This window comes from Coregonus clupeaformis, chromosome 35, assembly GCF_020615455.1.
Source record: "Coregonus clupeaformis isolate EN_2021a chromosome 35, ASM2061545v1, whole genome shotgun sequence".
Classification (NCBI taxonomy): Eukaryota; Metazoa; Chordata; class Actinopteri; order Salmoniformes; family Salmonidae; genus Coregonus; species Coregonus clupeaformis.
Window position 1 is genome coordinate 16,299,246 of NC_059226.1, and position 22,422 is coordinate 16,321,667.

The 22,422-nt window shown below is 44.6% G+C and overlaps 2 pseudogenes; both read left to right on the forward strand.

The window, feature by feature from the left end:
- The window catches only part of LOC123482672, a 25,078-nt pseudogene extending 16,609 nt beyond the window's left edge, over positions 1-8,469 (forward strand).
- Positions 8,470-8,502: 33 nt separating this feature from the next.
- On the forward strand, positions 8,503-21,743 carry LOC123482673 (annotated as a pseudogene).
- The last annotated feature ends 679 nt before the right edge of the window (positions 21,744-22,422 follow it).

A 22,422-nucleotide genomic window follows, 5' to 3' on the forward strand; every position in this document is an offset into this window, starting at 1 on the left:
TTAAATTGACACAATACCCAGCAGTTGTGGTAGCTAGAGATGAAAACAGGAGCAGCATGGTGATTTCAGTAGTTTGCACAGGTACTTTTATGCTAATTTGTGTTTTGAATCTGAGTAAATTAGAGCTGAATATATTGACAAGCCACTTGTCCGAGAGAAATGTACATGCTTATCAAAACGCCACGCTAGGGTAAGCCTACAAAAAACACAGCCTCATAGTAAGTGTTTTAAAATTTCTGTGTGAAAAATAAATTGTGGAAAAACTATTGAAACCATTTCCTGTTTGACCACTAGGGTTTATGGGTATTATGAATTCACTGGGTGGTTTATAACTGGTGTGTGTGGAGTGTGTGTGTGTGTGTGTGTGTGTGTGTGTGTGTGAGTGTGAGTGTGTGTGTGAGTGGAGGTGAGGGAGGTGAGTGTGAGAGAGAGAGAGAGAGAGAGAGAGAGAGAGAGAATTGCCACATCAAAAGTCTTACTTCAGACTTGGAGATGGATTTTCAAGTTTAGATACTCTATCTAGAAACACATATCTAATGTGTCCAGAAACATCATACCTAATCTCTTCTCCAGGCTCACTGTTGCCGCATATAGACAGGTTGAATGAGAGCCGGGTGCTGGATTTCCACATTATCCTACATACCTATGTTGTCCCAAACACATCATACCTATTTGAACCATGAACATCAACCCGGCATAGGAAAACAGCTTCCCCAACCGACCGGGGGCCCCTCTGGGAGTTTTGGGGTTTTACCATAGCACTACACAGCTGATTCAAACAATCAAAGCTTGATGATGAGTTGGCTATTTTAACCGAAGGGTAAATAGTGCTAGGGCAGGACCGAGTTTGGGAAACCCTCTGGGGTAATCTACATTTACATTTACTATTTAGCAGACGCTTATCCAGAACATTACAATGGGATTCACTCACAGCCAGTGGGATAACCCCTTTACAACCATTTTTTTTTTACCCTTCTGTCTCTTCACACCGTTTTTTTGAATGTAAGCAGTTTATCAGAAAATTTGTTTGTGGATATTTTAGACACAGAAAGAAATTGCCCACTGCTCTCCACAATTCTCCATCCATACAGAATACATACAGATGTTTACTGATTAATATGAATGTCAACAAGGCTGCAGCCTTTTAGTGGGACAATTATAACTTTGGGTTGGTTGGTTCTACGCTCTTATACTACAAATCCACACCCATAGACTTCTACTCCAATCAAGAAATATTTTTTCTCCACATATTTTATTTACTATATTTATTTATTTAATTTTTTCAAGACAAAAATGGAGAACGATGACATGATATCTTACCAAGAATATATGGACAATTAAACCGTGTTAATAATTGAAGCGCAGTAGGACGAGTAATAAAACACAAACAAGAAACACAATAATAGAAAACGAGAACAATATAGCCATTGCTCTACAGATTCTCTTTTTATTTTGAAAGAGACGTTTAAACTGCGAAATACTTTATTTTTATTTTTTACAAAACGCCTTCTCTCGAAATAATGCCGGTTTTGAATATTTCAAGAAGACGTTGGAAGACGTTTTGAGAGACCAAGAAACAGGGAGAGGGGGTCAAAGAAAGGAGTGAATGGCACAAAGAAACGCTCTTGGCGTTACAAGTTTGAAATGGTATTGTTACATACCCATTGGCAATCCTTTACATCTCTGCCTAATTCCAGAGTAGAGGGAACACGCGCTAAGGAAAATCTAGCTAGCTTTAGCTACCATTATTACTGTAACAACATGGAACGTAATGTGAACGTGCCACACAGGACCCAGAATCAGCAAGAAAGGCTGCAGGAGAAAGAAACAAGGAAGCGATCCCCTAACAGCGAATCGTGAAGATAGCTAACTGTTGGCTAATAATATTATTTCATGCGCGACCAAGGAGTATATGACCTGATACCAAGAGGTTAGTAATTATAACAGTTTACCACTAAACTCATCTTCAATGTGATAAGGTATCAACTACATTGTTTTTTAAGATGCATGAGCAATATGAACGAGGAAGAGCATATTGCAGGAATCGAATAGAGGAGAGATGATTGAGTAATTTTGTCTAATCAATTGATCATTTTATTCATTTATATAAATAATGCATTTTTTTCTAATGTTATTCAATACAGCATGTTCACTACACAAACATGTAGTGAACTAACCACGTACAGTAGCTAGTAAAGCAGCCACACTGGGTTAGCTAGCTAACGCGAAGGCTGCTGGGTTATTGGCTGCGCATCTTCATTGTAGCTAGCCAGGGGCCAACGTTAGCTGGTCATCCAATTCAATATTGCGCTACAGGCCATAACGTGGGCAGCCACGTATCCTTACAGAATGGCCAAGTGCCTCCCAACAATAACATTACAGTGAAATGTTAATGTTTTAGCAATAATGATTTGTATGCTAAGTAAATGCTTGTTGTGATTGTTAGCAAGCACGCTAGGCTAACAAGCTTGTGCCACAGTAGCTGAGTGCATCGCCAAGACTTGGTTGAATGATTTGTTTCCATCTCATGAATCAAACCCCAGTATTTACTGAATTATTTCCTATAAAACATGTCACTGGGTGTAAGTTTACTGCGCTATAACACACCCATTTTAATGCCAGGCTTAATTGGCAAAGGTTCCTCTGGGGAGGCACACATTGAAATGGGACTGTTTTGATTTCATTGAGTGCGGGCTGGTACTAAACATCTATCTCAGTTAGGTTTCTGCAATCTCATGCCTATGTCCTTCTATACCCTCTTCCTTCCTTAGCCCCTTCTCTTGTGTGTGAGATGGAGAGAGAGAGGATACACTTGGTCCATGTTTGGCTCCTAATTTATAAATAATCCTATAATATCCTCATCTCTGCTTTTCTGCCCCCTCCTAAACCAGCTTGGTGTCAGTGCATCCTCTTGTCTCATTATATTCCACACGCATCTATTTATCTACATTAATTCATGCAAAGTATAGCCTATACATTAGGGTTGGGCTGATTATATGAATTAAATCAAATAATGCAAGATACTTGGACATTGACAATATATCGGGACATGCAAGACTATACTCTATTGAATTAAAACTGTGCAGTTTTATCAGTTGGGGCTGTATCAATATGTTGAAAATTAAGTCCAAATGAATGAACTAAGATTATTTAATGAGAATGTGACCAATTTTGTAAATAAGCACACAAATTGAACAGTCTCAAATGATTTAGTCGTCAACAGTGCAAGATGATTTTTGGATATTCGCGATATTTTAGTAGCATATTGTACGGTGGCTCCTCAAATATGTTTCCAACCCTACTACACATCTGACATGAAATCAAATGCTAATTTTATTTGTCACATTAGCTCGTAAACAACAGGTGGCACCAACAGTGAAGTGCTTACTTATACGGGCCCTTCCCAACAATGCAGAGACAAAGAAAAAATAGAAAAGTAATAATAAATACCCAATGAGTAATGATAACTTGGCTATATACAGGGTACCAGTACCGAGTGATGTGCAGGGTACAAGGTAATTAAGGTATATATGTTCATATAACTAGGAATAGAGTGACTAGGCAACAGGATAGATAATAAGCAGAAGCATAAGTGATGAGTACATTTTTTTTGTTGTTGCAAAAATGGTCAATGTAGATAGTCCGGGAGCTATTTGAGTTAACTATTTAACCAACTATTTTAGCAGTCTTATGGCTTGGGGTATAAGCTGTTAAGGGTCCTGTTGGTTCCAGACTTGGTGCATCGGTACTGCTTGCCATGTGGTAGCAGAGAGAGCAGTCAATGACTTGGGTGGCTGGAGTCTTTGTAGGGCCTTCCTCTGACACCGCCTGGTATAGAGGTCCTGGATGGCAGGGAGCTCGGCCCCAGTCATGTACTGGGACGTATGCACCACCTCTGTAGCACCTTGCAGTCGGATGCCAAGCAGTTGCCATACCAAGTGGTGATGCAGCCAGTCAAGATGCTCTCAATGGTGCAGCTGTATAACTTTTTGAGGATCTTAGCACCTACAGTAAATCTTTTTCAGCCTCCTGAGGGGGAAGAGGCGTTGTTGTTCCCTCTTTGCAACTGTTGGTGTATGTCGACCATGATAGGTCCTTAGTGATGTGGAAACCGAGGAACTTGGAGCTCTCAACCCACTCCACTACAGCACTGACGAGTGTGAATGCAAGGGGCGTGCTTTCGGCCCTCCGTTTCCTGTAGTCCACAATCAGCTCCCTTTATCTTGCTGACTTTGAGGTAGAGGTTGTTGTCCAGGCACCACACTGCCAGATCTCTTACCTCCTCCCTATAAGCTTTCTGATTGTCGTCGGTGATCAGGCCTACCACCCGTCGTGTCGTCAACAAACTTAATGATGGTGTTGAAGTCGTGAGTGGCCACACAGCCATGGGTAAACAGGAGTAGGAGGGACTAAGCATGCCGCACCCCCTGAGGGCCCCCCGTGTTGAGGGTCAGCATGGCAGATATGTTTCGTTGCCTACCCTCACCAGCTGGGGGTGGCCCGTCAGGAATTCCAGGATCCAGTTGCAGAGGGAGGTGAGCTTGGTGGGCACTATGGTGTTGAATGTTGAGCTGTAGTCAATGAACAGCATTCTCACATAGGTGTTCCTCTTGTCCAGGTGGGAGAGGGCAGGGATTTGCTATAGAGATTAGCGTCATCTGTGGATCTGTTGGGGCGGTATGCGAATGATGGGTCTGGGATGATGGTCTTGATGTGAGCCTGTCAAAGCATTTCATGGCTACAGATGTGTGAGTGCTAGTGGTGATAGTCATTTAGAGAGGTTACTTTGGCGTTCTTGGGCACAGGGACTATGGTGGTCTGCTTGAAACATGTAGGTATTACAGACTGGGTCAGGGGAGAGGTTGAAAATGTCAGTGAAAACACTTGCCAGCTGGTCAGCGCATGCTCTGAGTACGTGTCCTGGTAATCCGTCTGGCCTTGAATGTTAACCGTTTTAAAATGTCTTACTCACATTGGCTACAAGAGTGATCACACAGTCATCTGGAACAGCTGGTGCTTTCATGCATGGTTCAGTGTTGCTTGCTTCAAAGCAAGCATAGAAGGCATTTAGCTTCGTCTGGTAGGCTAGCGTCACTGGGCAGCTCACGGCTGGGTTTCCCTTTGTAATCCGGTGATAGTTTGCAAGCCCTGCCACATCCGACGAGGCAGTCAGAGCTGGTGATGAGGATTCGATCTTAGTCATGTATTGACACTTTGCCTGTTTCATGGCTCGTCGGAGGTTGTGGAAGCGGATTTCTTATGAGCGTCCGGATTAGTGTCCCGCTCCCCTTGAAAGCAGCAGCTCTAGCCTTTCAGCTCAGTGCGGACGTTGCTTGTAAATCATTGCTTCTGGTTGGGATATGTACGATTACTGTCACTGTGGGGACAAACGTTGTCGATGCACATTAATGAAGCCGTGACTGATGTGGTACTCAATGACCTCGGATGAATCCCAGAAACATATTCCAGTCTGTGCTAGCAAAACTCATGCTGGACGGAGCAGATGACATGCACCCTTGAATCGCTGGTCTTTAAAATCCAGACACACTGCACTCGCAACACCCCAAAAGTCAAAAAAGCCTTCTGAATTCTATCCGAGGAATCACTTTTCGTTGTGTATTACTCGTTAACAGGCAAAATATGCCTAACCCTCGTGTAATTGTACAGTAGATAGGCCTGTACAGTTCTGTTTCTAGGTTTTTAAATAAGCACTATGCCTTTAAGCACCATCCAGAGGTTGGCCCACCAACATTAAAGTTGGCCCTCTTAAACAAATGTCCGCGATCTAATGATGCATCATGGGACCATTAGACATTTCAAAGCCCATTCTCTCAGCCCCTGTTATATCTGTTTAGTTGCCCACGCAATGCACATTTGAACCTTCAAAACACCTCAATATCCTCAGTCACTCATGATGCAATAATTATCTTCCCGGCCAGTCTTTTGTTCTAGGCAGGAACCACATTCTTGTTTACAGAAGAGAAGACCCAGGGCCTCAGTGCCTTAGCCATGTGCTCTTTGATCCTGGCTGTTCAAGGAAATTTAGAATCACCTGTACTAGTTCCTGGAGTGAAGGGGCGAGGCGGGATTCGTTGGTACAAGAAACAATATCTGTTAAGCTCCCAAGGCTTTGTGTTCTAAGTTATGCAACTAGCTTGGGGCTTGTCACATGGGCTTGGGCTAAGAGTAAACCAAGCCTATTTTTATTAGGAGGCCTTGGAATGCGGAGATTCCATACACTCCCTGCAGTATGTGCCTTGTTGGATTTGATAACATGGGGTAAGGAGCATAGACCATGCGCTTATAGCTATAGCCTGTCAGCACCCATGGTGTCTGTCTGAGGAGTAGTCTGGACAGAGCAGACAGGCCTCCTGTTGCCCACTAGTGTTTGCACTGTCAGTCTTTTCTCTCTGTCTGGCATGCGTGTTCAGTATGTTCACTGAATAGCTCTTGTCCCTTCTCCTCTTTCCTTCTCTTTAGCTATCCTGCTGTCTTTGGAGCACCTCCAGTTTGTGTATGTTCATGAACTGTTTGTCCTCCCTCCCATATGACATGAGGGGATATCCAGATTGTGGTGTGCTTATCTGTATTTGCAGTGTATATTTCTGCTAACCTGTCTAATTTTCTTCAGTTACTGCAGTGGGGATGTCCGGATGTTAACCTGTCTCCTGTTTTCCAGTTGACTGTAGTGTATGTAAAGTTTGTGTTGACCTCTCTCCTCAGTTGACTGCAGAGGGGATGTCAGACAGTATATGGTATAGGCTGTAGCTGCAGTTATGTAGTGCATAAGACTATCTGTTATGTACGGTGCATTCTTCAAGAAGTATTCAGACCCCTTCACGTCTTCCACATTTTGTTACATTACAGCCTTATTCTAAAGTGGATAAAATAGTTTTTCCCCCCTATCAATCTACACACAATGCCCCTAATGACAAAGCAAAAACAGGTTTTAGGAATGTTTTGCTAATTTATAAACATTTTTAAAAACGGAACTATTATATTTACGCAAGTCTTCAGACCCTTTACTCAGTACTTTGTTGAAGCACCTTTGGCAGCGATTACAGCCTTGAGTCTTATTGGGTATGATGCTACAAGCTGGCACACCTGTATTTGGGGAGTTTCTCCCATTTTTCTCTGTAGATCCTCTCAAGCTCTCTGTCAGGTCGGATGGGGTGCATCGCTGCACAGCTATTTTCAGGTCTCTCCAGAGATGTTTGATCGGGTTCAAGTCCGAGCTCTAGCTGGGCCACTCAAGGACATTCAGAGACTTGTCCTGGAAGCCACTCCTGCGTAGTCTTGGCTGTGTGCTTAGGGTCATTGTCCTGTTGAAGGTGAACCTTCGCCCCATTCTGAGGTCCTGAGCACTCTGAAGCAGGTTTTCATTAAGGATCTCTATCTATACTTTGCGCCATTCATCTTTCCTTCGATCCTGACTAGTCTCCCAGTCCCTGCCGCTGAAAAACATTCCCACAACATGATGCTGCCACCACCATGCTTCCGTAGGGATGGCCAAAGAGTTCAAGATTTGTTTAATCAGACCAGAGAATCTTGTTTCTCGTGGTCTGAGAGTCCTTTAGTTGCCTTTTGGCAAATTCCCAAGCGGGCTGTAATGTGCCTTTTACTGAGGACTGGCTTCCGTCTGGCCACAAAGGCCTGATTGGTAAAGTGCTGCAGAGATGGTTGTCTCTGGAAGGTTTTTCCCATCTCCACAGAGGAACTCTGTCAGAGTGACCATTGGGTTCTTGGTCACCTCCTGACCAAGGCCCTTCTCCCCCGATTGCTCAGTTTGGCCGGCCAGCTCTAGGGAAGAGTCTTGGTGCGTTCCAAACTTCTTCCATTTAAGAATGATGGAGGCCACTGTGTTCTTGGGGACCTTCGAATCTGCTGCAGACATTTTTTGGTACCCTTCCCCAGATCTGTGCCTCAACACAATCCTGTCTCGGAGCTCTACTGGAGAATTTCTTGACTCTCATGGCTTGGTTTTTTTCTCTGACATTGCACTGTCAACTGTGGGAACTTTATATTAGATAGATCGGTGTGCCTTTCCAAATCATGTCCAATCAATTGAATTTACCACAGGTGGATCCCAATCAAGTTGTATAAACATCTCTAGGATGATCAATGGAAACAGCATGCACCTGAGCTCAATTTAGAGTCTCAGCAAAGGGTCTGAATACTTACGTAAATAAGGTATTTCTGTTTGTATTTTATAAATTTGCAAACATTTCTAAAAACCTGTTTTCGCTTTGTCATTATGGGGTATGTGTGTGTAGAGTGAGATTATATTTTTAAAAAAGTTTTAGAATAAGGCTGTAATGTAACAAAACATTTATGTTTACCTGTATCTCTTTTTTTTCTCCAGTGGGGAGGGTCTGACTGCAGGCATCTAGTATATGTAGTGTATATTTGTATTGACCTGTGTTTCTCTCCTCTCCCCAGTTGACTGCAGAGGGAATGTCAGGCAAGTAAGGCTCTGGGAGGGGCACCGGCCACGGGACGCGGTGCCGGCGCTGTCAGGCCTGCATGCGGACAGAGTGCGGCGAGTGCCACTTCTGCAAGGACATGAAAAAGTTTGGCGGGCCCGAAGGATGAAGCAGTCCTGTCTGCTCCGACAGTGCATAGCGGTAATTAGAACGCACACTAGTGATGGGGAGAAATCGATAGTTGCATATCACAATATTATTTTTGAGGATATACTGTATCGTTTTTCTACAATATTGCAATATTATTTCGGCGCTAGTTGGGTGTACCTGCACCAAAACTCCAGTATTTGTCGTTCATAGTTTGTTCTCCATCTTCTTTTTAAATAGGCAGCCAATTTGTTTTCAGCCATTTTTTATTTCCATGACTGATCAAAACTTGTTTTCTCATGGCTATCTCTTGTCCCTCTGCAGTAGACATATGGTGAGCAATATGTTTGAACATCGAATCGCAACAAAATTACATTATCGAATTGCAATACATATAGAATTGTGAAAATCGCGATACATATCGTACGAAATATCGTATTGATGAGGTCCTGGCAATTCCAGCCCCTAATAACGCACTTCTCATTTTTGCCATTTTCATATACTCCGCTGTTTTTATTTTATTTAATTTAATTTTTATTTAACCTTTATTTAACCAGGTAAGCAGTTGGGAGAACAAGTTCTCATTTACAAACTGCGACCTGGCCAAGATAAAGCAAAAGCAAGTGCGATAAAAACAACAACACAGAGTTACATATGGGGTTAAAAAAAAACATAAAGTCAAAAATACAACCAAAAATATATAACATGTGTGTGCAAATGTAGCAAGTTATGGAGGTAAGGCAATAAGGCAATAAAATAGGCTATTTTTGCACCTCCTACATTTGCATCGTTACCAATATTATTGTACTCTCATTAGGAAAAGTGCCACTGCTCCATTGCATCCGGAAAAAGTGAATGCATTAGTAAATGTAAAATTGTACAACCGTTTTCTAGATAGGCTGGAACAACTGGCACTAACCTTTGGAACATGCACAGGACATACAGTGCATTCTGAAAATATTCAGACCCCTTCCCCTTTTCCACATTTTTGTTATGTTACAGCCTTATTCTAAAATGGATTAAATAAATTTTTTCCCCCATCAATCTACACAAAATACCCCATAATGACAAAGTGAAAACAGGTTTTTAGACATTTTTGCAAATGTATTAACAATAAATAACATACCTTAGGTATTAAGACCCTTTGCTATGAGCCTCGAAATTGAGCTCTGATGCATCCTGTTTCCATTGATCATCCTTTAGATGTTTCTACAACTTGATTGTCCAGCTGTGGTAAAAATTCAATTGATTGGACATGATTTGGAAAGGCACACACCTGTCTACAGTTGAAGTTGGGAAGTTTACATACACCTTAGCCAAATACATTTAAACTCAGTTTTTCACAATTCCTGACATTTAATCCAAGTAAAACATCCCTGTTTTAGGTCAGTTAGGCTCTCCCACTTTATGTTAAGAATGTGAAATGTCAGAATAATAGTAGAGAGAATGATTTATTACAGCTTTTATTTCTTTCATCACATTCCCAGTAAGGTCAGAAGTTTACATACACTAATTCGTATTTGGTAGCATTGCCTTTAAATTGTTTAACTTGGGTCAAACGTTTTGGGTAGCCTTCCACAAGCTTCCCCACACAATAAGTTGGGTGAATTTGCCCATTCACTCCTGACAGAGCTGGTGTAACTGAAGTCAGGTTTGTAGGCCCTCCTTGCTCGCACACGCTTTTTTCAGTTCTGCCCACAAATGTTCTATAGGATTGAGGTCAGGGCTTTGTGATGGCCACTCCAATACCTTGACTTTGTTGTCCTTAAGCCATTTTGCCATAACTTTGGAAGTATGCTTGGGGTCATTGTCCATTTGGAAGACCCATTTGCGACCAAGCTTTAACTTCCTGACTGATGTCTTGAGATGTTGCTCCAATATATCCACAATTTTCCTTCCTCATGATGCCATCTATTTTGTGAAGTGCACCAGTCCCTCCTGCAGCAAAGCACCCCCACAGCATGATGCCGCCACACCCGTGCTTCACGGTTGGGATGGTGTTCTTCGGCTTGCAAAGTACCCCCCTTTTTCCTCCAAACATAACGATGGTCATTATGGCCAAACAGTTCTATTTTTTGTTTCATCAGACCAGAGGACGTTTCTCCAAAAGTACGATCTTTATCCCCAGTGCAGTTGCAAACCGTAGGTCTGGCTTTTTTATGGCAGTTTTGGAGCAGTGGCTTCTTCTTTGCTGAGCGGCCTTTCAGGTTATGTCGATATAGGACTCCTTTTACTGTGGATATAGATACTTTTGTACCTGTTTCCTCCAGCATCTTCACAAAGGTCCTTTTGCTGTTGTTCTGGGATTGATTTGCACTTTTCGCACGGGAAACGTTCATCTCTAGGAGACAGAACGCGTCTCCTTCCTTAGCGGTATGACGGCTGCGTGGTCCCATGGTGTTTATACTTGCGTACTATTGTTTGTACAGATGAACATGGTACTTTCAGGGCATTTTGTAAATTGCTCTCAAGGATGAACCAGACTTGTGGAGGTCTACGCATTTTTTTCTGAGGTCTTGGCTGATTTCTTTTGATTTTCCCATGATGTCAAGCAAAAGAGGCACTGAGTTTGAAGGTAGGCCTTGAAATACATCCACAGGTACACCTCCAATTGACTCAAATAATGTCAATTAGCCTATCACGAAGCTTCTAAAGCCATGACATCATTTTCTGGAATTTTCCAAGCTGTTTAAAGGCACAGTCAACTTAGTGTATGTAAACTTTTGACCCACTGGAATTGTGATACAGTGAATTATAAGTGAAATAATCTGTCTGTAAACAATTTTTGGGAAAATACATTCACAAAGTAGATGTCCTAACCGTACTTGCCAAAAACGATAGTTTGTTAACAAGACATTTGTGGAGTGGTTGAAAACGGAGTTTTAATGACTCCAACAATGTATGTAATCTTCCAGACTTCAACTGTATATAAGGTCCCACAGGTTGACAGTGCATGTCGGAGCAAAACCAAGCCATGAGTTCGAAGGAATTGTCCGTAAAGATCCGAGACAGGATTGTGTCGAGGAACAGATCTGGGGAAGGGTACCAAAAAATGTCTGCAGCATTGAAGGTCCCCAAGAACAGAGTGGCCTCATCATTCTTAAATGGAAGAAGTTTGGAACCACAAAGACTCTTCCTAGAGCTGGCCGCCCGGCCAAACTGAGCAATCGGGGGAGAAGGACCTTGGTCAGGAGGTGACCAAGAACCCGAGTGGTCACTTTGACAGAGCTCCAGAGTTCATCTGTGGAGATGGGAGAACCTTCCAGAAGGACAACCATCTCTGAAGCACTCCACCAATCAGGCCTTTATGGTAGAGTGGCCAGACCGGAAGCCACTCCTCAGTAAAAGGGCACATGACAGCCCGCTTGGAGTTTGCCAAAAAGCACGTAAAGGACTCTGACCATGAGAAACAATGGGGGCGGCAGGTAGCTTAGTGGTTAAGAGCGTTGTGCCAGTAACCCAGAAAGGTCGCTGGTTCTAATCCCGAGCCGACTAGGTGAAAATCTGTCTTTGCCCCTTGAGCAAGGCACTTAACCCTAATTGCTCCTGTAAGTCGCTCTGGATAAGAGCGTCTGCTAAATGACTAAAATGTAAATGTAAACAAGATTCTCTGGTCTGATGAAACCAAGATTGAACTTTTTGGCCTGAATGCCAAGCATCCGTCTGGGGGAAACCTGGCACCATCTCCTACGGTGAAGCATGGTGGTGGCAGCATCATGCTGTTGGGGATGTTTTTCAGCGGCAGGGACAGGGGAGACTAGTCAAGATCAAGGGAAAGATGAACAGAGCAAAGTACAGAGAGAGATCCTTGATGAAAACCTGCTCCAGAGGTGCTCAAGACCTCAGAATGGGGAAATGTTCACCTTCCAACAGGACAACGACCCTAAGCACACAGCCAAGACGAACGCTTGAGGAGTGGCTTCAGGGGACAAGTTCTGAATGTCCTTGGGTGGCCCAGCCAGAGCCCGGACTTGAACCCGATCGATATTGTAGGTTATCCACGCAAGACTCAAGTTAAGGTTGTTTTTCCTGTTACACAAACCATCCACCCCCTGCCAAACAATAAACACGTGAAGAAGGAGTCTCCACATAAACTGCTAACATGTTGTGACCAGCGTCTTTTCCCCGAACGTGAAAGGACGAGCTTTAAGAGCTTTTGGTATATCCTCACACTCATTGAGATCCCATCTAAACCGAAACCACTGTTTAGACTGGAATATAAACTCTTATGTTTATGATACACAATCGAGCGACACAACCCATTGATGACTACAGTTACAGTGCCTAAAGAAATTATTCATACCCTTGATTTACATAAATATGCACACCCATTTGACACTCAGGTGCATCCAATTTCCTTGATAACTATGTCACTACAACTTGATTGGAGTCCACCTGCAGCCAATTCAATTGTTTGGACATGATTTAAAAAAGAAAAACACCTGTCTATATAAGGTCCCACAGTTGACAGTGCATGTCCGAGCAGAAACTATACCATGAAGTCAGAGGAACTGTCCGTAAATCTCTGAGATATAATTGTAATGATGCATATATCTGGGGAAGGGTATAAAACAATTTCTAGAGTGTTGAAAGTTTCCAAGAGCACATTGGTGGGAAAATATATGGAACTACCCAGATCTCTGCCTAGAGGTGGCCATCCAACCAAACTAAGCAACCAGGCAAGAAGGACCTTGGTCAGGAGGTGACCAGAGAACCCATTGACCACTGACAGAACTACAAAATTCCTTGGCTGAGATGGGAGAACCTGCCAGAAGGAAAGCAGTCTTAGATGTGCTTTTGTATGTGACAGTGCCTTTGCAAAGTATTAATCTCCCTTTGGGATCCATTTAAATTCCAGGTTGTAAGGCAACAGAAGAGGAAAAATGCCAAGGGGTGAATACTTTCGCAAGCCACTGTATGCTGCATGTCTTTTTTTATTTATTGATTCTATGGAACTCAGGACTCCCTGGAAAACAGTGGCAATTGTTACGGAGTGGACTATAATATAATATAATATATATGACTATCCTGGCTAAATAAATTAAAATGAATGAAAATGAGTCTCGACAGCACTTCACCAATCTGGGCTTTATGGGAGAGTGGCCAGACGGAAGCCACTCCTGAGAAATGGGCAAATGACGGCACACCTGGAGTTTGCAAAAAGGCTCCTGAGATCATAAGGCCAAAGATTCTGTGGTCTGATGAGACAAACATTTTACTTTTGGCCTGAATGCACAGCACTATGTCTGGAGAAACCAGGCACCGCTCCATCACCTGTCTAACACCATCCCTACCTTGAAGTATGGTGGTGGCAGCATCATGGTATGTGGATGCTTTTCAGCGGCAGGGACTGGGAGACTGTTACAGTAACGATAGGGAACAATGAGGGAGCCTAAATACAAGGCAAATGAGAACATGCTTTAGAGTCTGCAAATCTACCTTAGACTGGGGTGAAGATTAACGTTCCAACAGGACACAATGACCCCAAGCATACAGCCAAAAGCAACGCTGGAATGGCTTCAGAACAAGAATGTGAAAGTCCCTTGAGTGGTTCAGCCAAAGCCCAGACTTGAATCCCATTTTAAAATCTGTGGAAAGACTTGAAGATTGCTGTTCACCACTGATCCGTATCTAATTTAACAGAGCTTGAGAAAATCTCCAAGGAAGAATTTGAGAAAATCCCCAAATCCAGATGTGCAAAGCTGATACAGACATACCCAAGATGACTCAAAGCTGTAATTGCCGCCAAAGTGCTTCTATTGACTCAGGGGTGAATACTTATGTAAATTAATTTTCTGTATTTAATTTTCAATAAATTAGCAATTTTCTACAAACATGCTTTCACTTTTTCATTATGAGGTATTGTGTAGATTGGTGAAAGACGAAAATATATTTTGAATTCAGGCTGTAACACAACAATATGGAATAAGTCAAGGGGAATTAATACTTTCTGAAGGCACTGTATGACATATCAACTGTTTGCGCTTACATTCTGCAAATCAGCCTCTGGTTTAGCAAAGCTGTTTCAGAGAGAGCGATTGTCATCAAAATAGAGTAGTCATCCCCTGCATGAAAATGGATAGCTTGTTTGAACGCCTTAAATGATTCAGAGTGATTTTTATTGATTGGTTTGCGAATGCTTAAAATGGCGTAGATGGCTGGTAGCTTAGATGTTGGAAATGTGATGCGTTTCCTTGGTAACTGAGCATTGTTACTTGGGTGTTTTTTTGTTATTGTTTGGAGGGTAGTAATTTGCTTTGATCAGTTATGTTTTTAGACGGATAGCTGGGAGACTGTGATCTTGTGGGGAAGGAAGGAAATTAGGTTGGATGGCTACAGAGATACTAATCCACAGAATCTGTGCAGAATGAAGACCTACTCTCATATGAATGCCTAATCATTTGTCAATGGATCAAGGCTAGATTCTGTTGAACCTCATATGTGAGTCATTTTCACCTCAGTACAGTTTTTATTTTTTGATACCGTCAAAAATTCCACTGTTGGCAGGTTATTGAAAAATGTTGAGCTGGACATCTGGGGGTAATGTGTCAAAGAAAATAAACCTAATATATTCAGTGCTCTGTCCCTGTGTTCTGAAAAAGCACTCCTCCTCTACCTCTTTTTTTTGAAGCGGCAGGCAAATATCTCTAAATTAATGCATTTGCTTTCATCCACACACTCTCAATTAGCTAGGTCCTCATAAGAGCAGCAGGTGTCCAATTTTTTATTTCTGAGCTTCAATTTGGATACATAATAAATGTACCATCCATAGTGAATGAGTACATAGTTACAGCTCCACATCTGAGCCCTCTATCCTGAACGGACCCACATACAATATTTGATTTATGTAGATATACACATTTATATTGGTTACGCACATATAATATTAGATTTATATTGAATAAATACAGGCCTACATTCCAAACCTAATGTGTATATTACATTGTTTAACATGGTTATGTAACATGGTTATGTTTTTATTTTCTTCCCTGCAGCCTGTGTTGCCCCCACACGGCAGTGCTTCTCGTGTGGGGAGGCGGGGAAGGAGGACACGGTGGACACGGAAGAAGAGAAGTTTAGCCTCTCTCTGATGGAGTGTACCATCTGCAACGAGATCATCCACCCCTAGCTGCCTCAAGTGGTGGGGCCAGACCCTCCATGTGTATGGCCGGCTGTCATAGCTGGAGAAGTAGTGTGTGAGAGCGAGAGAGAGACACTCTTCCATTCATACTTAAGTCAAATGTCTGCTCTATCTAGTATTGGTTACATACATTGATTGAATGATGATTGTGATTTCATTGTTTATTTTCTCCAACCTACAGATGGGTAAAGCAGAAGGCATCATAAACGATGAAATCCCGAATTGTTGGGAGTGTCCAAAATGCCACAAGGAAGGCAAGACCAGTAAGGTGAGAACAGTGACTGGGAACACTGGTCTGTCAGGCTCTGCTGATAAAACTAAACCAGAGAGGGTGACAATGGACTTATCTATAATGTATGGATTAATCAATAATGGTTGATATGGTAGGAGGATCGATTTGTAATGGGATGGAACACGTTCTTCCTTACAGATCATTTGTGTAAATAAGCTCTTAAATTGGAATATAATTTTGTGTTTCATTGACCCTATCCCCATTTCATATACTGTGGTAGGCTATTACATATACAGTGCATTCTGAAAATATTCAAACCCCTTGACTTTTTCCAAATTTGCGTTACAGCCTCATTCTAAAATTGATGACATTTTTTTCCCCTCATCAATCTACACACAATACTCCATTCTAAAGCAAAAACAGTTTTTTTTTAATCTTTGCAATTTCTAAAAATGTAAAACTGAAATATCGGGATTTACATAAGTATTCAGACCCTTTACTCAGTACTTTTGTTGAAGCACCTTGGCAGCGATTACAGCCTCGCCTTCTTGGATATGACACTACAAGCTGGCATACCTGTATTTGGGGAGTTTCTCCCATTCTTCTCTGCAGATCCTCTCAAGCTCTGTCAGGTTGGATGGGGAGGGTCTGCTGCACCAGCTATTTTCAGGTCTCTCCGGAGATGTTCGATCGGGTTCAAGTCCAGGCTCTGGCTGGGCCACTCAAGGACATTCAGAGACTTGTCCCACTCTTGTGTTGTCTTTGCTGTGTGCTTAGGGTTGTTGTCCTGTTGAAATGTGAACCTTTACCCCAGTCTGAGGCTCTGAGCGCTCTGGAGCAGGTTTTCATCAAGGATCGCTCTGCACTTTGCTCCATTCATCTTTCCTCGATCCTGACTAGTCTCCCAGTCCCTGCCGCTGAAAACATCCCCACGGCACGATGCTGCCTCCACCATGCTTCACCGTAGGGATGGTGCCAGAGTTTCTCCAGACGTGACGCTTGGCATTCAAGCCAAATAATTCAATTTGGTTTCATCAGACCAGAGAATCTTGTTTCTCATGGTCTGAGAGTCTTTTGCCTTTTTGGCAAACCAAGCAGGCTGTCGTGCCTTTTACTGAGGAGTGGCTTCCGTCGGGCCTCTCTCTACTATAAAGGCCTGATTGGTGGAGTGCCTGCAGATATGGTTGTCCTTCTGGAAGGTTCTCCCATCTCCACAGAGGTACTCTGGAGCTATGTCCGAGTGACCATCTGGTTTTCGTTCACCTCCCTGACCAAGGCCCTTCTCCCCCGATTGCTCAGTTTGGCCGGGTGGCCAGCTCTAGGAAGAGTCTTGGTGGTTCCAAACTTCTTCCATTTAAGAATGATGGAGGCCACTGTGTTATTGGGGACCTTCAATGCTGCAGAAATGTTTTGGTCCCTTCCCCAGATCTGTGCCTCAACACAATCCTGTCTCGAAGCTCTACGGACAATTCCTTCAACCTCATGGCTTGGTTTTTGCTCTGACAACTGTGGGACCTTATATAGACAGGTCCCACAGTTGTTGTCCAAATCATGTCCAATCAATTGAATTTACCACAGGTGGACTCCAATCAAGTTGTAGAAACATCTCAAGGATGATCAATGCACCTGAGGTCAATTTCAAGTCTCATAGCAAAGGGTCTGAATACTTATGTAAATAAGGTATTTCTGTTTTTTATTTTTAATACGTTTGCTAAAATGTCTATAAAAAAACTACTGTTTTCGCTTTGTCCTTATGGGGTATTTGTGTGTAGATTTGAGGGGGAAAAAATAATTTAATCAATTTTAGAATAAGGCTGTAACGTAACAAAATGTGGAAAAAGGGAAGGGGTCTGAATACATTCCGAATGCACTGAACATATTCTTAAATCCTCCTCTCCTTTCTCCACACATCAGGACGGGGGTGATGGCTCAGGGAAGAGGCGGATGGACAACGGGGAGGTGGGCCGATGGAAGCTGACGGACGATCCTCCGCCCACCAAAAAGAAACCCCCCTCCTCTTTAGAGGACGGGGGACGGCAGGATGGTCACAAGAGGAAGAAGGAGAAGGAGCTGCCCCAGGACAGCGGCCCCAAAAAGAAGGTAGGAAGATCTTTGTGAAGTGTTGCAGTATGCAAACATTTAGCATGCACACTGAGTATACCAAACATTAGGAACACCTTCCTAATATTGAGTTGGGGGCATGGACTCTACAAGGGGCAGAAAGTGTTCCACAGGGATGCTGGCCCATGTTGACTCCAATGCTTCCCACAGTTGTGTCAAGTTGGCTGGATGTCTTTTTGGGTGGTGGACCATTCTTGATACACACAGGGGAAACTGTTGAGTGTGAAAAACCCAGCAGCATTGCAGTTCTTGACACAAACTGGTGCGCCTGGCACCTACTACCATACCCCCGTTCAAAGACACTTAAATTCTTTGTCTTCCCATTCACCCTCTAAATGGCACACATACACAATCCATGTCTCAGTTGTCTCGAGGCTTAAAAATACTTCATTAACCTGTCTCCTCCTCTTTATCTACACTGATTTGAAGTGGATTTAACAAGTGACATCAATAAGGGATCATAGCTTTCACCTGGATTCACCTGGTCAGTCTGTGTGATGGAAGAGCAGGTGTCCTTAATGTTTTGTATACTCAGTGTATAGTTGGTAAGTTGCCTACTAGTTGTGACAAGTTGCTATGAACACAGCTTGCCAACTTCTTGTCTCTGTCTGACCTTCTCCCTCAGATGAAAGGGGCCCATGAAAAAACGCTTGAAAAAAGGTAATTCTTCATATGAACATAGTTTTATCTTTTAAAAAAACGATTGAAGCTCTGTCATAAATCATATGGTAACTAAGAGCTGCTCCTCTGTCACTCTCTTCACTAACGTTATTCCTCCCATGACAGAAACAGAAGCCCAACGTGTCAGAGACTGCAGAGTCCAATGGGCCCAACTCCTCAACCGGAGGCGGCCAGGGTTCCGGAGGGGGTTCCAACTCCACGCAGTCCCCCACCTCCTACGGCCAGCCAGGGACCAGCGCTTCGCACCACCGCGAGAAATTGGAGCGCTTCAAGCAAATGTGCCAGCTCCTTGAGCGTGTCCGCGAGTCCAGTTCATCGAGCTCGTCTACTTCCGAGTCCGACTCGAGTCCGACTCTGACTCGCCTTCCCGGTTCAGATGGCGCCGCGGCTCTGAACCCTCCTCCCCCGCACCCGTCGCTTATAGCAACAGTGCCAGGGAGCGCAACCGGGAACGGGATAGAGAGAGGGACAGGAGGCTGGCGGAGCTGGGCTTCAGTGCCAGTGAGGACTCTGAGGGGAGAGGGAAGTGTTAAGGAGGAGGAGGAGGCGGTGGAGGAGCAGGTTGTGGGAGACAAGCCCGGCGTAGGGGGAGGGACCTCCACGGGGCCGCAAGGGGCTCCACGACGGGACGGGAATGACGAGGGAGAGCGGGAGAGAGTCGGAAGTCTACCCCCATTGCCTCCACCCTCCCCTCTCTCCTCCACCCAGCCTCCACCTTCCTCCGGCCATGGCCCTCGCCAGGTTCCAGGGCTTCACCAGTAAACGAGCAACGGCTCTGAGACGCGCAATGGACTGACGCGGGCGGGGGTGAGGGACCGAGAGACTCAGGAGAAGGAGAACGCCAACAACAGCAGCAGCGGCGGAGGCTCGGTGGCCAACCACCGACACGAACTGGCAAGGGCAACAAAGGCAACAAGATCCGTAGCAACAAGCAATCAGGTCCCAACCAACGTCGAGGAACAGTAGCAACTCTTCTGCTTCTACTGCCACTACCACATCCAACGGGGGAGGGGAGGGCCTGCTGGGCCCAGGCAGCAACTCCTCAGGGGGCATGTCAGCCCTCGCCGCCTCACCCCGGTCACAGCCGTCCCCGGATGGCTCCACGCTCGCAGATGATGAAACGCAGCCCCCTGCTGTGCCCTCGCCTCCCGGCCTGTGCAGATGGAGCGGCACCTGGTGCGGCCACCGCCAGCCTGCCCCGAGCCCCACTGCCTGCCCCCTGGACAGCGGCTCCTCCCACGCGATGCCTCGACGTCTGGCTCCGCGTCTTCCAGCACCTCAGCCAGAGGGAGCTGTGCGTCTGCATGAGGGTCTGTCGGACATGGAGCCGGTGGTAAGTCTAGACAAAAGGTTCAGATGGGGTCAGCATCCGGTTGGGCTGGAAGGGGTGGTTCAACACAAACCTGTTTGGACTACTAAGAAATTCATCTTTCATGTTGAGAACAATAGAATCCATCCCTGGAAGGATATTCATTGACTGCAGTGGCTCACATTCTATGGTGTACAGTAGACCAGACGTTTTCTTTAATTCTCATCCCAGTCTTTTTATTTTCTGTCTTGCTCTCTCAGGTGCTGTGATAAGAGATTGTGGACTCAGATTGACCTTAGCCGGCAGCGCTCCATCACCCCTCCTATGCTGAGTGGTATAATCCGCAGGCAACCAGTCTCCCTTAACCTGGGCTATACCAACATCTCGAAGAAGCAGCTCATGTGGCTCATCAACCGTCTACAAGGTATCTTGCGTTCATTCAACACCTCTGCCTCCCTACCACGTCTTTTTCCATCAATATAGCCTGATCATGTCCTATTGTAGTTGGGCTGTCGTCACCTCATTGCCGTATTGCTAGTCTGCCTCAGGGGTTATGCTAACTCCTGGCCTTCCTCTTCCTCTCCCAGGTCTACTGGAGCTGAATGTGTCGGGCTGTCCCTGGTCCTCTGTGTCGGCCCTGTGTCAGGCTGTTTGTCCCTGCCTACGTCTGCTCGACCTCAGCCGGGTAGAAGACATGAAGGACTCGCACCTGAGGGAGCTACTGGCGCCCCTGCTGACACTCGGACAGGTTAGTGACAAGTCTCACACATGATTGATTAGGCATCCATAACCCTTGCAATACACTATGGAAGGTTAGATGCAATGTGGTGTTCATTGGATAGACTTGATATCACAAATGCCAATCTGTAAACTGTACTGTCATGCTTGTTTCCTTGTTGCAAGTGAACAACCACTCCCTTTTCATAGTGCATAAGCATGATAAACACACAGACTGTGAATCTAAAGTCCTGTAACATGTTTTGCTTTGTTCTTGGTCCAAAAGCTCATGGAGAGAGCAGAGGGGGGCGGTTCCAGAACGTAACGGAGCTGCGACAATTGCGGGCTGGACTGACAGATGTCACGTCCCGCCTGTTGGTGCGCTACCTGCCCCACTTGACCAAGCTGGACCTGAGTCAGTGTGGCAATATCACGGACCAGACCATCCACACACTGACCTCCCCCATGTCTCCACTGAAGGACAGCCTCACCCACCTAAACCTGGCAGGTAAAGACTACACGTTAGACTCACTAGCCCCAAATACACCAAGGTTGGTACCCTGTTTTTTTAATTTTATTTTGTGTGTATTTGAGTATTGCAGGTTATCAGACCACTGATGAGCAGGGATCTGCTCCAGATACTGACTTCTTCCTTCTGAGATGTTTAATCATGCTAAAGTAGCAACATACATAGATACTTGCTCTCCCTATTTCCCAACGATATCAACCTGGCTCCTGATTCAAATATTTAATCCAGGTCTACTCATGGAAGTGTTGCAGTCATTGTGGTTATGTAGGTTGACCGTTGATTGTCAACCTCCTGTTGTTTCCTCCTGTCCGCAGGCTGTGTGAAGGTGACGGAGCAGTGCCTGCCTGTTACGCCGCTGTGCCTCCCTTCAGAGCGCTGACCTGCGCTCCTGCACCTTGCTCACTCCCGATGCCTGTCGGCTCCTCTCCTTCCCCTTGCCCTGACGATAGAGTGCTGCTCAAGAACAGCTAAGGGCCTGCGACACCCTCCTCCTGCCACCTTCCCCCACAACAACCACCGCCACACTACAGAGAGATAAGAGAACAGAGAGGGCCACTAGCGTTGTGGGCAGTGAGCCAGCCACTGAGGGAAAAGGACATGGAGTGGGAGCCACGAAAGAGAAAGGGGGGATTGAGAGAACTATAGACCTTTGCCTACATTTCTCTGGATTGACTTGTTTGTGAACGGACATCTTTGAAAATGTTTTAGCATGTACATATTCAATATCTGTAAAATGGGTGTGTGTATATAAATGTAGTTTACTGTAAATTACCCACTCCCGCCCCTTCCCTCCCTCATTCTACCTTCACACTAACCATGGAACACATTATCCAGCCGACATGTGTAAAGGCACTGCACTGCGCCACCATCTTGAACTAGCATAATTTGCACTCCATAATCAATTTCCTCTTTCGTGGCGTCAGACTACGAAGAATGTACCCAATGCCAGAGGTTGCGCCCCATCGGAATCCGTTTAATGTACAGATGGATGCTGGGCTGGTGTTAGTGTGTGTATGTGTGTCTTTGTAAGTATGTGTGAGAGATGTAAACAGTGTTTAATATGACAATTGGAGCGAAAGAGATGGAGATACGACAAATGTCCGTCACCTTTACCACTAAGCT